The sequence below is a fragment of the Rhinoraja longicauda genome, chromosome 12 (genome assembly GCF_053455715.1).
Source record: "Rhinoraja longicauda isolate Sanriku21f chromosome 12, sRhiLon1.1, whole genome shotgun sequence".
NCBI lineage: Eukaryota > Metazoa > Chordata > Chondrichthyes > Rajiformes > Arhynchobatidae > Rhinoraja > Rhinoraja longicauda.
Window position 1 is genome coordinate 42,424,644 of NC_135964.1, and position 18,397 is coordinate 42,443,040.

The window sequence follows — 18,397 nt, forward strand, 5'->3', positions numbered from 1 at the left end:
CAAATGGCAACAAATAAGATTTAAATTCAGTTTTAAATTCAGATTACTTTATTTCCATATACACCAAGTTGCAATGAAATTTATTTCAATGAAGCTCATAGAGTAAATAGGGGAGGGCTATTACACGGTGGTGTAACGGTAGAGCTGCTGCCTTACAGCGCCAGAGACCTGGGTTCGATCCTGACTACGGATGCTTGTCTGTGCGGAGTTTGTACGTTTTTCCTGAGATCTCCGGTTTCCTCCCACACTCCGAAGTTTGGAGGTTGATTGGCTTGGCATAAATGTTTTTTTTTAAATTGTCCCTAATGTGTGTAGGATTGTGTTAATGTGCAGAGATCGCTGGTCAGTGCAGGCTCGGTTGGCCGAAGGGCCTGTTTCCACTTTGTGTCTTTAAACTAAACTAAACTGAAGTGTATAGTAATGATACATGCAACAAATGCAACAAGAAATGCAAAATGGTAGAATGGTGTCAACATTGTAGTACAATTTGAAGTAGTGCAACTCAAAAATAAAGTACTACAGTGCCCTAATAGAATAACCAACTGAATTAGAATTTAGAGGAAGAATACTTGGCCGAATCTTGCTGTCTTTGACTACAGAAGTTAAAGAGAGCGGTTTAGCAGGATGGGCATGGGTACGATAAAGAGAGAGGAAAGACCGGTGGTTTCACCTGTATTTACAGTAGTTCAATGTTAAAGGCTCAACAAGTAAGGTGGGCAAACTCAGGATGTGAATTGGTTCGAAGGACGGGGATATTACAGCCGTAACAGACGCATGGCTGAGAGAAAGGCAGGACTGGCAGCTCAATATTCCAGAGAAGAGATGCTACAGACTTTAGACTTTAGAGATACAGCGCGGAAACAGGCCCTTCGGCCCACCGAGTCTGCACCGACATGCGATCACCCTGTAACTAACACTATCCTACACTCCGGGGACAATTTACAGTTTTTACCAAAGCCTACAAACCTACAAACCTGTACGTCTTTGGAGTGTGGGAGGAAACCAGCAAACCCACGCGGTCACAGTGAGAATGTACAAATTCCACACAGACAGCACCCACAGTCAGGATGGAACATAGGTCTCTGGCAGTGTAAGGCAGCAGCTTTACCGCTGTGCCACTGTGCTGCCCAAGAGATGCAGGGAAGAGAGGAACGGGAAGAGAGGAACAGGATTGCCTTTTTGATCAGGGAGGACATAACTCCAGTGCTTAGAGAGGATAATCTCGGGGAATTGCCCAGTGAGTCTATATGGGTAGAACTTAGAAATAGGAAGGGAATGATCACTTTAATGGGACAGTATTATAATCTTCCCAATAGACAGCATGAATTAGAGGAACGGATTTTGTTTTAGTTTTTAGTTTTAGAGATACAGCACGGATACAGGCCTTTTCGGCCCACTGTGTCTGCGTCGACCAGCGATCCCCGCACATTAACACTGTAGGGAGATAGCAGGCAGCTGTATAAATAATGGGGTAGTATTAACGGGAGATTTCAACTTCTCTTATGTTGACTAGGTTCTCCATACAGTTAAGGAAAGGGACAGGGTGGAATTTGTGAAATGTGTCCAAGAAAGCTTCCTTGATCAATATAGAGAGGGCCAGACTCAAGGAATTAGAGGGGGTAGAAAGCTGGTCTTCCTCTGTAGGAATGAGGTACGGCAAGTGACTGAAGTGTCAGTGAGAGAGCACTTTGGGACCAGTGAACATAATTTTATCAGTTTTGAAGTAGTTATGGAGAAGGATAGGACGTGTTCAAAAGTTAAAGGGCAAACTTTGGGCAAGGGCATATTTGAAGGCTCCTTCGTTAGAATCTCTATTTGAATCTATCATCCAGAGTCAGTTTTGACTTCCCAACATTGCAGGGGTAGAGAGGTGGGCTACTATGGGCGTTGTGTCAGCTGCCTTTCTTCCTGATGCTAAACTCTGTTGTCTCTTTCCTAAGATGTGCCAAGTACCATTCACTCATTACTGTTGAGCTTCCTGATCATCGGGCGGCACAGTGGTGCAGCGGTAGAGTTGCTGCCCTACAGCATCAGAGACCCGGGTTCGATCCTGACTACGGGCGCTGTCTGTACGGAATTTGTACGTTCTCCCTGTGACCACCTGGGTTTTCTCCGGGTGCTCCAGTTTCCTCCAACACTCCAAAGACGTACAGGTTTGTAGCTTAATTGGCTTTGGTAAAAAATTGTAAATTGTCCTTAGTGTGTAGGATAGTGTTAATGTACGGGCTGATCACCGGTCGGAGCGGACTCGATGGGACGAATTGCCAATTTCCGCGTGTATCTCTGAAGTCTAAAGTAAAAATCACCAATTCCCAGATTGACATCATCTTGATTTTTTAAGATTCTTAGTTCTGTTTCCACATCAAGCCATGAATTTGCACTCCATTATCTCTGCATTTTCCGCTTGACTACCATCCCTTTGCAATCTCGGTGGTCCTCCAGTCTTGGGCACGTGTGTGTCACTGATTTTAATCCTCTCCCTTTGATGTTCATATTTCAGCGGCAGTAGTTTAGGCGTTCTCTCTCTGAACCCATTTTCCTCTCTGGTCCTCTATTATTTACCTTAAGCATAACTTTTTTTTATCAATCTTTTGGTTACCTGGTTTTGCTACCAGATTTTATTTGATAATACTCCTGTTAAGTGCCTTCTTTTTGACAAGTGTAATTGTGGGCGGCACAATGGCACAGCTTGTAAAGCCGCTGTCCCACAGCGGTAGAGACCTGGGTTCAATCCTGACCTTGGGCACTGTTTGTATGGAATTTGCACATTCGCCCTGTTTGTTTCATATGGATGCTCTGGTTTCATTAGGTCATACGGTCATAAGTGATAGGAGTAGAATTAAGCCATTCGGCCCATCAAGTCTACTCCGCCATTCAATCGTGGCCGATCTATCTCTCCCTCCTAACCCCATTCTCCTGCCATCTCCCCATAACCTCTGACACATGTACTAATCAAGAATCTATCTATCTCTGCCTTAAAAATATCCACTGACTTGACCTCCACAGCCTTCTGTGGCAAAGAATTCCACAGATTCACCACCCTCTGACTAAATAAATTCCTCCTCATCTCCTTCCTAAAAGAATGTCCTTTAATTCTGAGGTTATGACCTCTAGTCTTAGATTCTCCCACTAGTGGAAACATCCTCTCCACATCCACTCTATCCAAGCCTTTCACTATTCTGTATGTTTCAATGAGGTCCCCCCTTATTCTTCTAAACTCCAGGCCCAGTGCCGACAAATGCTCATCATAGGTTAACCTACTCATTTTGCCCCCACATCCCGAAGACATGCGGGTTAGTGGATTAAATTGGTTGCTGTAAATAACCCCTTGTGCTGGAGGAGGGGAGTTATTTATAACAATATGGAGAGAATAAAGGTGGATTACATGGATAGGAAAGGTTCAGAGGGATTTGGACCAAACGTGGGCAGGTGGGATTAGGGTCAATGGGGGCATCTTGGTTGCCATGGACAAGTTGGGCCAAAGGGCCTGTTTCTGTGCTGCATGACTCTATCGCTCTATGACGAGATTAATGTTGGATTTGTGTAAATGGTGGAATGATGGGCGTGTACTAGTTGGGCCAAAGGGCTTGTTTCCATGCTGTATCACTCTATCCATTAAATGTAAACAGTTGTTGTTTTCTTCCTTTTCATCCCCCTTTGCCTTTTTTTCTTCTTCTTAGGCAGTCCCTTGTGATTGAGGATGCCTTGCTTCTGTTCGAGGTTCTGAGATGCTTAATGAGGCCAAGTTGGACCCACACATTGATTCACAGATGGGCAGAAGGTGACTGAGTGGTCACGCTATGGCGAGTTTGTGGGGTGGTGCGATCCTTCCTCTATTTTGCAGGGCTTCTGCATGCACCCCAATGACTGGACTCAAGTTTCTCAATACAACCTGCATTCTCCGTTTCCTCTCAGGGCAGTCGTGGGCCAGATGTTTCCAGGAGTCGGTGGGGATGCTGTGTTTCTTCAGGAAGCTTTGGGCGCATCTTGAATCTTTTTCTCTGTCTGCTTGCTAATCTCTCTCCCTAACAGAGTTCTGATAGTGTCAGGCTTTGGAACCTGGTATCGGGCATGGTCTGGAATCGTAGAGATAATCATAGAGCCATAGACTCATGCTGCACAGAAACAGGCACTTTGCCTGACTTGTCCATGCCGACCAACATGTCCCATCTAAACTAGTCCCATTTTCCCTTACTGGGCCCATATCCCACTAAATATCTCCTGTCCATGGTTCTGTTCAAATGTCTTTTTAATGTTGCTACTGTACCTGCCTCAACTACCTCCCATGGCAGCTCGTTCCATATAGCCTCGACCCAATGTGTGAAATCGTTGCCCCTAAGATTCCTATTAAATTCTTCCCCTCTCACCTTAATTAAACCTATGTGCTCTGGTTTTTGATTCCCCTATCCTGGAAAAAAAGACTCTGTGCATTCATCCGATCTATTCCTTTCATGATTTTATACACCTCTCTAAGATCATCCCTCAGACTCCTGTGCTCCAAGCCCACCAAACCTCTCCCTATAGCTCACGCCCTCAAGTCCTGGCAACATTCTTGTAAATTTTCATAGTTTAGATTAATTTAGTTTATTATGTCACATGTACCAAGGTACAATTAAAAGCTTGTTTGCTGCGTGCTATCCAGTCAGCGAAAAGACTATACATGATTACAATCAAGCCGTCCACAGTGTACAGATACAGGATATAGGGTATGACATTTAGTGCAAAATAAAGTCCAGTAATATCGTATTAAAGATAGATCGTAAGTCTCCAATGAGGTAGATGGGAGGTCAGGTTCGCTCTCTAGCTGCCGAGAGGACGGTTCAGTTGGGAAGAAATCGTCTCTGAATCTGGAGGTATGCGTTTTCAAATTTCTGTACCTCTTGCCTAATGGGAGAGGGGAGGATTGAGTAATCGGGCTGAGACTGCTCCTTGATTATGCTGGTGGCTCTGCTGATGCAGCATGAAGTGTTGATGGAGTCAATGGAAGGGAGATTGGTTTGCGTAATGGTCAGGGCTGCATCCACAACTCTGCAATTTGCCTTGCGGTCTTGGATGGAGCTGTGATGCATCCTAATAAATGTTTTCTACAGCACAGCTCTAGAAGTTGGTGAGGGTTGTTCAGGACAGACCAAACTTCCTAAGCCTTCTAAGGAAGTAGAGGCATGGTGTGCTTCGATGTGACTGGTCCAGGACAAATTGCTGGTAATATCCCATTGTTTAAGAAACAGTTAGACAGGTACATGGATAGGACAGGTTTGGAGGGTTATGGACCAAGTGCAGGCAAGTGGGACTAGGGTAGCTGGGACATTGTTGGCCGGTATGGGCAAGCTGGGCCAAAGGGCCTGTTTCCACACTGTGTCACTCGATGACTCTCTATGACTCTAATATATATTCCTCAGAACTTGGAAGATTTCAACCATCTCTACTTCAGCGCAATCAATGGGGTATGCGTGCCACTTCGCTTCCTGAAGTCAATTACAACCTCCTTTGTCTTGCTGACATTGAGGGAGAGATTGTTGTCTTGGCACCAGGTTACAAGGTTCAAAATCTCCTCCCTGTACTACGTCTCATCATTATTTCATATCCAGCCCACTACGGTGGTGTAGGCTGCGAATTTGTAAATTGAGTTGGATTGGTATTTGGCTGCACAGTCTTGAATGTATAAGGAGTCTAGAAGGGGGCTAAGATCGCATCCCTGCAGGGATTCAGTGTTGAGGATTATCGTAGAGGATAATTTTTCACCTATTCTCACTGATTGTGGTCTGTTGTTTAGGAAGTCGAGAATCCAGTTGCAGTCCAGAGCTGACTCCAAGTTCCATGAGTTTGGAGATGAGCTTGCATGGGATAATGGTACTGAAAGCAGAGCTGTAGTCTATGAATAGGAGCCTGACGTAGGTGTCTTTCTTATCCAGGCGTTCCTGCAATAAGTATAGAGCCAGGGTAGGCAAATTGCAATGGACCAAGGATGTATTTCCTGCAACAGGGTGACCAAAGTGGAATACAATACTCTGAGCTCGACCTCACCAATAACTTGTACAACGGTAACATAACATTGCAACTTTTATACTCAGTACCCTGACTGATGAAGGCTGGTGTGTCAAAAGCATTCTTCACCACCCGATCTACCTGCAATGCCACTTTCAGGGAACTATGGACTTGCATTCAGCACAGAAACAGCCTCTTGGCCCAACTCATCCAGCTCGACTTACCAGGATGTTTATCTGAGCTAGTAGGCCCATTTGCCTGCATTTAGCCCATGTCCCTCTAATCCTTTTCTATCTATGTATCTGTTCAAATTCTTTTTTAAATTGTAATTATATCCGTCTCTACAGCTTCCTCTGGCAGGTCGTTCCATATACGCACCACCCTTGTGTGAAACTGTTGCCCCACAGTCCATTTTAAACGTTACCCTTTCCTTTTCCCTTTCCCTTCCCTTATCCTTTACCCTTGGGCGGCACAATGGTGTAGCAGTAGAGCTGCTGACTTACTGCGCCAGAGACCTGGGTTGGATCCTGACTACTGGTGCTGTCTGTATGTACATTGTTCCTGTGACCGCATGGGTTTTCTCCACGTCGGGTACTCCGATTTCCTCCCACACTCCAAAGGCGTACAGGTTTGTAGGTTAATTGGTCTCGGTGAAATTGTAAATTGTCCCTAGTGTGTACGATAGTGTTAGTGTACGGGGTGATCACTGGTCAGCGCGAAGTCAGTGGGCCGAAGTGCCTGTTTCCGTGCTGTATCTCTGAGCTCTAAAGTCTTTCACCTTAATTCCATGACTTCTAGCTTTAAGCTGCCCTACTCAGCAAACCTGAGAAACAAAAACTATGACCGTCTGTGCCCCTCATCGACATACGGTCTATTCACCATAGTTGACTAACTGGGACTTCAGTGCTGGGAATGGTGATAATAGACAATAGACAATAGACAATAGGTGCAGGAGTAGGCCATTCGGCCCCTTCGAGCCAGCACCGCCATTCAATGTGATCATGGCTGATCATTCTCAATCAGTACCCCGTTCCTGCCTTCTCCCCATACCCTCTGACTCTGCTATCCTTAAGACCTCTATCCAGCTCTCTCTTGAATGCATTCAGAGAATTGGCCTCCACTACCTTCTGAGGCAGAGAATTCCACAGATTCACAACTCTCTGAAAAAGTTTTTCATCATCTCCGTTCTAAATGGCCTACCCCTTATTCTTAAACTGTGGCCCCTGGTTCTGGACTTCCCCAACATTGGGAACATGTTTCCTGCCTCTAACGTGTCCAACCCCTTAATAATCTTATACATTTCGATAAGATTCCCTCTCATCCTTCTAAATTCCAATGTATACAAGCCTAGTCGCTCCAGTCTTTCAACATATGACAGTCCCGCCATTCCGGGAATTAACCTAGTAAACCTACGCTGCACGCCCTCAATAGCAAGAATATCCTTCCTCAAATTTGGAGACCAAAACTGCACACAGTACTCCAGGTGCGGTCTCACTAGGGCCTTGGACAATTGCAGAAGGACCTCTTTGCTCCTATACTCAACTCCTCTTGTTGTGAAGGCCAACATTCCATTGACTTTCTTCACTGCCTGCTGTACCTGCATGCTTCCTTTCAGTGACTGATGCACTAGGACACCCAGATCTCGTTGTACGTCCCCTTTTCCTAACTTGACACCATTCAGATAATAATCTGCCTTCCTATTCTTACCACCAAAGTGGATAACCTCACACTTATCCACATTAAACTGTCAAGAGAATCAAGAGTGTTTTATTGTCATATGACCCAGATAAAGCAATTAAATTCTTACATGCTGGGAGAGTCCACTGATATTGGTTTGCTTATCCTTTCAGTGAATTTGGAGAGTTTATTTATTGCAATTTAACAGTTTGGAATGGCTGATGTCATCTGTCCAAAATCTGTTTGGAAGGAAAATCTACCAGGATTTCCCGACTACACTGGGAGTTACTGGTTTGCTCATGGAATACAATTTTCCAAGTTTGGCCTCTGCAACATCTTGTACAACTGTAACATAATATTGCAACTTCTGTACTCAGTTCCCCTGACTGATGAAGTAAGGTGTGCCAAATGCATTCTTCACCACCCTATCTACCTGCAATGATAGTGACATCCACCTCCATTGATGGTGTTAGCATGGGCAATAGCAATCCAGCAATCCAAATAGTATTGTAGTGTGTGATTGCACTAAATCGACTCAGGAATTTTAAAAATAAGTTTAAGCTGGAGCCAATTTCATCCCCACTCGAGAATGATCAACGGATTAACCAAGAAATTCATGTTCACAACTCCTGAAAAACTGGCATCAAAACAGAAAAAAATGTGTTGGCACTGCTTTAATGATCTTGTTTTTGATGAGATGAAGTCAGTCAAGCGCAATCAAGTGTAATTTGTTAGCAAGTTTCACGTCCCGTTCCTGGTTTTACAACATGTTTAAATGATTGATGCTGCTTTATTATTGTCACGTGTACTGAGATACAGGGAAATCCTTTGTTTTGTGTGCCATCCAGGCAGATCGCACGTGAGAACATTCACATCATACATGAGTACAAGTCAGTGGCTGTGCACCGAATAAAATGACAGTGGGCACTGTTCTCACCCTACACGGGTAGTACGGTGGTGCAGCAGTAGATTTGCTGCCTTACAACGCTTACAGCACCAGAGGCCCGGGTTTGGCAGCATCTCAGGAGAGAAGGAATGGGTGACGTTTCGGGTCGAGACCCTTCTTCAGACTGAAGAAAGGTCTCGACCTGAAACGTCACCCATTCCTTCACTCTTGAGATGCTGCCTGACCTGCTGAGTTACTCCAGCATTTTGTGAAATAAATACCTTCGATTTGTACCAGCATCTGCAGTTATTTTCTTACAGAGACCCGGGTTTGATCCAGACTTCGGGTACTGTCTGCACAGAGTTTGTACATTCTCCCCGTGACCGCGTGGGTTTTCTCCGAGATCTTCGGTTTCCTCCCACATTCCAAAGACGTACAGGTTTGTAGATTAATTGGTTTTGTATAAATGTAAATTGTCCCTCGTGTGTGTAGGATAGTGTTAATATGCGGGGATCGCTGGTCGGCATGGACTCGGTGGGCCGAAGGGGCCTGTTTCCGCGCAGTATCCCTAAACTAAACTAAATTAAACTAAACAACACGAGACGGATACAGTCCACAACAAATATAATTATTCCAAAAAAATATGAGACTAGCACGGTGACAGAGTAACTAAGGCCACTGCCTTCTTTTTTCTGGGATCCAGCTTTGATCCTGACCTTCGGTGCTTTCTGAATGGAGTTTGCATGCTCTCCCCATGACTGTGAGTTTCATTCCGGTGCTCTAGTTGCCTAACACAACCTAATGAGATGCCGATGGTTACTTGGTTATAGTAATTTAACCCTCTATGTTTGCAGATGATGAAACCATCAAAGAGAGACAGGACAAGGTGCGTGCAATGCTGGAGGAGAGGAGAGAGGATGATGGATATATGGGACAAGCTGTCAGAGGAGGTTGTTGAGGCAGATAGTATATCAGTCTTTAAAAGACACTTGAATAGGTACATGGATAGGAAAAGGTTTAGAGAGATATGGGCCAAATGTCAGCAAACGTAACTGGCTTAGATGGGGCACCTGGGTTGGCATGGACGGGTTTGGCCAGTATGGACTTGAGGGACCATATGACCTCCTTCTATGTCGTAGCAGTAAGTAACTTTGGTTCTCATGAGATTTTCATCACATTGGTCTAAATCATGTCTAATACCATTCATTCATTTTAATAACGCTGAAGATTCAAAGCTTGAATGATTTAAACTCAGACACATCTCTCCTTGCCAGAGTATAGCACAACTCTCCGCTAAAGTATCTTCAAGTAGACTGATGCAGGTTGGAACCCCATTCATCACATTCCCAGGTGGTTTCAGCAAGTTCCCTTTCAAAATTAAATAGCTAGAAATGCCAGACATAATCTCCTTAAAAAAAAGAAGTGGTTTCTTGACCATCAGATCAGAAATGACCGAAAAAGGTGGATAGAGGTATCATTCACAGGCATGTAAAGTTCTACGTGACCACCTTGAATGTAATAGCAAGGAACTGCAGATGCTGGTTTACCAAAGGACACAAAGTGCTGGAGTAACTCAGCAGGTCAGGTCGCATAAGTTCATAAGTTCTAAGAGCAGAATAAGGCCATTCGGCCCAACAAGTTTAATCTGCCATTCAATCATGGCTGATCTATCTTTCCCTCTCAACCCCATTCTTCTGCCTTCTCCCCATAACTCCAAACACCTTTACTAATCAAAAGTCTGTCAATCTCCGCCTTAAAAATATCCATATCTACAGAACTTGGATAGGTGATGTTTCAGGTCGGGACCCTTCTTCAGGCTGATTGAAGGTGGGGGGGGGGAAGAAAGATGCAAGAAAGGAGAGTGAGAGCTTTCTTTGCCCACCATGGTTGTTTCTTTAGGATTCAGAATCATAACCTAGAATCGCTGCCAAATGCCCCTTAGTGCAAAGGTTGTATTTATCTCTCACTTTGCCAGTAAGATTACCCTTCGCTTTTGTAATGTGGTGGTGAACAGATAGGTTCCATGAATGATGGATATCCACACAAAGTACCTTCGAGGATCTTGAGATAAAGTTTCAATTGGTGGGAGTTACCCTGAATTTGAGTCTAGAGCAGTACACATACACATTGTTTAGGATATGAACCTCAAAAAACAAACAGCGTCTTGCCCTATGTGGACAAAGAGAATGTCGCCAATGTAGACACAAAATGCTGGAGTAACTCAGCGAGACAGGCAGCATCTCTGGAGAGAAGAAATGGGTGATGTTTTGGGTCGAGACCCTTCCTCAGATTGTGTCTCCAATGTACATTGTTTTTCTGAGCCAAAGCAGGTTGCTGCAGCCGTCTGGCAGCAATCTGCTGTCCCCACTCCCTGCACTGTACAGGCACTTATTCTTTGCCTGCACTCTCTAGTGACTGGAAGACTGATGGTTGTATTGCTCCCTTTCCTTTTAGAGGCTAACTTTCTGAAGGCAGAACTGTGAGGAAAAGGTGTCTTTAATACTCAGCTGCAGAGCGGCACAGTGGAGCGGCGGTAGAGTTGCCGCCTCACAGCGCCAGAGACCAGTGTTCAATCCTGACTATTGGTGTTGTCTGTATGGAGTTTGTACATTCTTCCTGTGACCATGTGGGTTTTCTCCGAGTGCTCTGTTTTCCTCCCACACTCCAAAGACATATAGGTTTGTCAGTTAATTGGCTTCTGTCACAATTTTCCCTCGTGTGCTGGATAGAACTAGTGTACGAGTCATCAATGGTTGACGTGGATTCAGTAGGCCGAAGGGCCTGTTTCTGCGCTGTATCTAGAATCTATACTACATCAAACTAAATACAGGATGTTTAATACTTAAGCCTGCCATTCCTGAAACAGATGGTGTTACAGTATATGAATGAGCCCACCGGCCCTGCTTTGGAACTGGCATTAACTAATTTAACGACTTTAGTGTTAGAGATCGTTGATAATGATTTAACGCCAGAATAATGATGCAGATGAATTTCTGTGCCATCGTCTCCTGCTCAGTGCTCAGAATCAGAGTCAAGTTGCTGTGAATGTACCATAAATTGTGATTGATGGAATGAATGAGCGTGGCACTTTTAACTGATTAGTGCCGTGGAAAGCATTTTATCGGGATGCATCACAGCATGGTTTGGGAACAGCTCCTTCCAAGACCGCAAGAAGTTGCAGAGAATTGTGGACGCAGCCCAGACCATCGCACAAACCCCTTCCATTAATTCCATCTGCACTTCACACTTGGCAAGGCTACCAGCATAATCAAGGACGAGTCTCACCCCAGTCACTCCCACTTCTCCCTTCTACCATCCGGCAAGAGGTACAGAAGTGTGAAACCGCACACTTCCAGATTCGGGGACAGTTTCTTCCCAGCTGTTGTCAGGCAACTGAACCATCCTACCAACAACCAGAGAGCAGTCCTGAGCCACTAACTACCTCATTGAAGACCCTCGGACTATCTTTAATCGCACTTTACTGGACTTTATCTTGCACTAAATGTTATACCATTATCCTGTATTTGTACACTGTGGATGGCTCGATTGTAATCATGTATAGTCTTTCCGCTGACTGGATAGCACGCAGCAAAAAGCTTTTCACTGTACCTGGGTATACTTGTCAATAAACTACAACTAAACTAAAAATGGAGCTTGAGCTTGGCATCTAGCATGGCACAAAGAATTGTCCCGCATAAAACTGCAGATTTCGGTAAGTTCAAATTTAATAATGTTAGCGTCGGTTATCCTTATTTCCATTTTAATCTTTATCTTGGATTTGTTGAAACAAAACAAATATCCTGCGTGTCATCGGAGATCGACAAATTCCATTCTCTACCAACCCTGGGGAAGGGTTAGGCTAAAACTTCAGCTAAAAACAAACCAGCTCTCCCCTTTCCAGAAAAATATTAGCATGTTTACCCCTCCAGCTCTAATCTTCCATGGTTTCCCTACCTTCCCTCCACACCTAATGCTTTGTGGCTGTCACAGTTCCCCCACCTATATCACTGACTAGCTCTTTTGTCGAATCCAAGGGTTTTCTTTATTTTGTTTTCGAGGATTAATTGGCTCGGCTTCACATCGCAGTCGGTAGGAAGTATCTCATTTTCAGGATGCAGTGTGACTGCCTGTTTCAACTTCATTGCAACATGAATGTGAAAGAGTAATCCCAGACTAGAGTCTGACCTGAATCAAGAGGAAAGAAGTGCTAGGCCCCTGGAGGAAACCATTTTGCATCGCTTGAGTTTGATATACCATATGGAGTATAACTCTTTACTGTGAAACCTAATTTAGATTGTGCTCAGAGGGTGTTTTTTTTTTACCCTTTTGGTGCATTAAAGAGCTTGTATTGTGAAGAATATTCTCTCCTGCTTCTGCTCCCATGGACTTTAGGTTTGGCAGCGGAGAGCAAAGTGCTGAGCCCATGTGTAAACATGTTCACACTCAGAACCATTTCCTTGTTTGAGGAATACAATTCCCAGCCAGACAGCATTCACACAAATCTTGCTGGAAATCAGTTTAAGGTTGGTAACTATAGTGTGATTATAATTTATGAGAGTTTAAAAAAAAATGCAAATAACAAGAGAGATTAAATATTTCAAGTGTGTGGGAAGGAACTGCAGATGCTGGTTTAAACTGAAAATAGACATAAAAAGCTGGAGAAGCAGGCAGCATCTTGTGTTGAAAACCAACAAAAAAAAACCTGAAGATGCTAGAAATCTGGAATAAAAACAGAAAATGCTGGAAACACACAGCAGGTCAGATATTGTCTGTGGAAAGCATAACAGGGGTAACGCTATGAAGACTGGCAAAGGGCCATCAAGTTGAACTATGGACTATTCCTCTTTCCACAGATGCTACACGACATGCTGAGTGCTCCTACATATTTTTAGTTTAAGTTGCCTCTTTATGATATTATACAGTGACTGTTCATACTGTTTTTGGGTGTTTTCGTAAATACAGCACTCAGTAGTGAAACTGAAGGTCCCCAAACTTCCAGGTTATTTTCCTGTTTTTTTATGTAATATCCCCATTGTGTCATATCCTGTATTTTAAGTAGTACTAGACCAAGTGGACCCGTTGGGCCCAAACCTCTCCTGCATTGGCGGAGCACCTTCTCCTCCCCCCCTCCCCTCTCTCCCCTCCCCCCCTCCCTACCTCCCTCCCCTTCCCCTCCCCTCCCCCCCCCTCCCCTCCCCCCCCTCCCCCTTCGTTAAACTTTCATTACTTGTTGCGATGGCAGATGGAGTTTAATGCTGTTAAGTGTGAGGTGCTGCATTTTGGTAGGACAAATCAAAATAGGACGTACAGGGTAAATGGTAGGGAATTGAGGAATGCAGTGGAACAGAGGGATCTGGGAATAACTGTGCATTGTTCCCTGAAGGTGGAATCTCATGTGGATAGGGTGGTGAAGAAGGCGTTTGGTATGTTTGCCTTTATAAATCAGAGCATCGAATACAGAAGTTGGGATGTAATGTTGAAATTGTATAGGGCATTGGTGAGGCCGAATCTGGAGTATGGTGTGCAGTTCTGGTCGCCAAATTATAGGAAGGATGTCGACAAAATGGAGAGGGTACAGAGGAGATTTACTAGAATGTTGCCTGGGTTTCAGCACTTAAGCTACAGAGAGAGGTTGAACAGGTTGGGTCTTTATTCTTTGGAGCGTAGAAGGTTGAGGGGGAACTTGATAGAGGTTTTTAAATTTTTAAGAGGGACGGACAGAGTTGACGTGGGTAGGCTTTTCCCTTTGAGAGTGGGGAAGATTCCAACAAGGGGACATAACTTCAGAATTAAAGGACAAAAGTTTAGGGGTAACATGAGGGGTAACTTCTTTACTCAGAGGGTGGTGGCTGTGTGGAATGAGCTTCCGGTGGAAGTGGTGGAGGCAGGCTCGATTTTATTATTTAAGAGTAAATTGGATAGGTATATGGATGGGAGGGGATTGGAGGGTTATGGTCTGAGAGCAGGTAGATGAGACTAGGTCAGAGAAAGTGGTCGGCGTGGACTGGTAGGGCCGAACGGGCCTGTTTCTGTGCTGTAATTGTTATATGGTTATATGGTTATATGTTATTGTAAAGTGTGTGCACTGAAGCAAAGGGAATCGAAAGTGATCTGGTCCCAGACAACGCCATGTCTCACTGAAAGTCTGCTCCTGTCTACACAGATGCTTTGGGTTCCAGGCAAATTTCGAGTAAATTAACATCGAATTCGATGAAAGGTTACTATATTCTTTCTCATTTATGTATATAAAGAGAAAAAAAAAATTATAAATAATTTTTTCTCTTTTTTCAAATTTAGAAAGTATTACATTTTGGTCAAATCTTGGTCGATTTTGATCACAAATCAGCTCAAAAGGATCATAGTTAGGCCCATTTTTAATGCTGTGGTATTTCATTATAATTTAATAACTTTCAAATTTGGCCACCCATGTCACAGGTTGCTACCCTTATTTACCGAAGCACCCATAAATGAGCACTAAAGATTCTGTGATTGGTGAGTTTATTCCAGTAAGTATGATTATCTAAATAGTTTGTTTAGTTTAGAAATACAGTGCGGAATCAGGCCCTATGGCCCACTAAGTCCGCGCCGACCAGTGATCTGGTCACTAACGTTATCCTACACGCACTGGGGTCAATTTACAATTAAACCAACACTAACATTATCCTACACACACAAGGGTCAAATTACAATTAAACCAAGCCAATTAATCTACAAAAGCTGTATGTCTTTGGAATGTGGGAGGAAACTGCAGATCCAGGAGAAAACCCATGTGGTCACAGGGAGAAGGTGTAAACTCTGTACAGACAGCACCCTTAGTCAGGATTGAACCCGGGTCTCTGGTGCTGTAAGGCAGCAACTCTACTGCTGCGCCTGCGTTCATTTGTATTATCTGATGTTCCCAAGTGGCCATTGCATTAACCTATGAAAGCACAAATGCATTTCATAAGTACTTCAATAGTTATAATAAGCCTGGGGGTGCCCTGAGATCGTGAAAAATACGAATGAATGCATGAATGAATGAATGAATACTTATTGTCATGTGACAAGAAACAATTAAATTCTTTGCTTGCATACCCAAGGTATGCAATTAGTCACCACAGACATGGATAGAAAATTGGTTGGCAGACTGAAAGCAAAGAGTGGGGATAAATGGGTCCCTTTCAGAATGGCAGGCAGTGACTAGTGGGGTACCACAAGGCTTGGTGCTGGGATCGCAGCTATTTACAATATACATTAATGACTTGGATGAAGGGATTAAAAGTAACATTAGCAAATTTGCAGATGACACAAAGCTGGGTCGCAGTGTGAACTGTGAGGAAGCTGCTATGAGGTTGCAGGGTGACTTGGACAGGTTGTGTGAATGGGCAGGATGCATGGCAGCTGCAGTTTAATGCGGATAAGTGTGAGGTTATCCACTGTGGTGGTAAGAATAGGAAGGCAGATTATTATCTGAATGGTGTCAAGTTAGGAAAAGGGGACGTACAACGAGATCTGGGTGTCCTAGTGCATTAGTCACTGAAAGGAAGCATGCAGGTACAGCAGGCAGTGAAGAAAGCCAATGGAATGTTGGCCATCATAACAAGAAGAGTTGAGTATAGGAGCAAAGAGGTCCTTCTACAGTTGTACAGGGCCCCAGTGAGACCGCACCTGGAGTACTGTGTGCAGTTTTGGTCTCCAAATTTGAGGAAGGATATTCTTGCTATTGAGGGCATAGGTTTACTAGGTTAATTCCCGGAATGGCGGGACTGTCGTATGTTGAAAGACTGGAGCGACTAGGCTTGTATACACTGGAATTTAGAAGGATGAGAGGGGATCTTATTGAAACATATAAGATTATTAAGGGGTTGGACACGTTAGAGCCAGGAAACATGTTCCCAATGTTGGGGGAGTCCAGACCCAGGGGCCACAGTTTAAGAATAAGGGGGTAGGCCATTTCGAATGGAGATGAGGAAAAACTTTTTCAGTCAGAGAGTTGTAAATCTGTGGAATTCTCTGCCTCAGAAGGCAGTGGAGGCCAATTCTCTGAATGCTTTCAAGAGAGAGCTAGATAGAGCTCTTAAGGGCAGCGGAGTCAGGTGGTATGGGGAGAAGGCAGGAACGGGGTACTGATTGAGAATGATCAGCCATGATTACATTGAATGGTGGTGCTGGCTCGACGGGCCGAATGGCCTACTCCTGCTCCTGGTGTAAAAATAAATAAATAAATAAATAGAATGAAAATAAAATAAAGGGTGGTGGCAAAGTTACAAAGTATCCGCACCAGGTCCCCCATTGTTCTGCCACCCTCCCGGTGGTCCCCCGATGCCGGGTTCTCCATTGCTCTCCCCCCACCAACCCTCACGGAGGTCCCCCCACGCCGGGTCCTCCCCCGGCAGCGGTGTCCTCACTCCACGTGGTTCGACCTCGTCCATCGGTTGCCGCCATCATTGCCCGCCGCATCGACCACTCCACTATCGCCGCCGGGTCCTCTCTGGACGCCTCCGTGGTGCCGACCCAGGCCCCAGCCGCGGGCTCGGTCGACCCAGGGGCCGTCCCCGGGCTCCGTCGACTCGCGCGGCTCCAACTCAAACCCGCGAGGCCCCACCTCCGGCCCGCGAGGCTTCCCTGACTTGCAATGCTCCTCCGACCCACAAGGCTTCTCTTCTGAAGAAGGGTCTCGACCCGAAACGTCACCCATTCCTTCTCTCCCGAGATGCTGCCTGACCTGCTGAGTTACTCCAGCATTTTGTGAATAAAGGCTTCTCTTCCTTGGCTTCTCCGGTGGCCTTCTGGGAAGTCGAAAATAATAGACTCCGTTTATATTTTAAATCGTCCTCCTTTGTGTTGTTCCCCCCCTATTTTTGAAAGAAATTAGGTAAAATAGTTAAACTGATGAACTAACTTAATTCCGGTTTGAATTGAATTTGCAATCTCAGTGCCAAACCAAGTTGCGACAGTTCCAACAGTAAGCAATGCCATTGATAAGCCAGGGTTGCAGTTTCACCAGAAGGTGTCGCTAGTTACCTTTCTTTAAGAGGAGCAACAAAAGAGGATATCAATGCAGGGGGTGAGAGTGGTGATATTAGTGACATTCTGCTGCATTAATTGATCTGAAATGCTTGAAGAAGTTAACTCCTCCATTGCATCAGTCATCTCTGTGAATAACACAGCACAGAACCAGCACAAAACAGTTTCTCCTTCAGGATATTCTCACCACATCTCCAGCAGCTCTTTTCTCTCGTTACTATCATCATTATCTCCTTCAGTTTATTTCCTTGTGTAAATTTCCCTCCATAATTTTTCAATTTGATTTCTTACTGGAGTTGTATGCGTTGTTTGTATTTTGCTGCTTTGCTTTGCATGATTCTGTATATAAATCTGATTTCTAGTGTTCAATTCAGAGTCATTGAGTGCCAGCTCTGATTTGTTCTGTACCTTTTCATACCTCTAGTTTCCTCTCCCCTGACTGTCAGTCAGAAGAAGGGTCTCCACCCGAAACATCACCTGTTCCTTTTCTCCAGAGATGCTGCCTGACCAGCTGAGTTACTCCAGCATTTTGTGTCTATCATTCGTTTTTAACTTTATTATGTCAATGATACCAGTGTTTGCAAATAACGCACAGTTATTTGGGCGGCACGATGGCGCAGCGATAGAGCGATTACCTTACAGCGCCAGAGACCCGGGTTCGACCCACTACGGGCACTCTGTACGGAGTTTGTACGTTCTCCCCGTGACCTGCATGGGTTTTCTCCGAGATCTTTGGTTTCCTCCCACACTCCAAAGACGTACAGGTATGTAGGTTAATTGGCTTGTTATAAATGTAAAATTGTCCCTACTGTGTGTAGGATGGTGTAAGTGTGTGGGGATTGC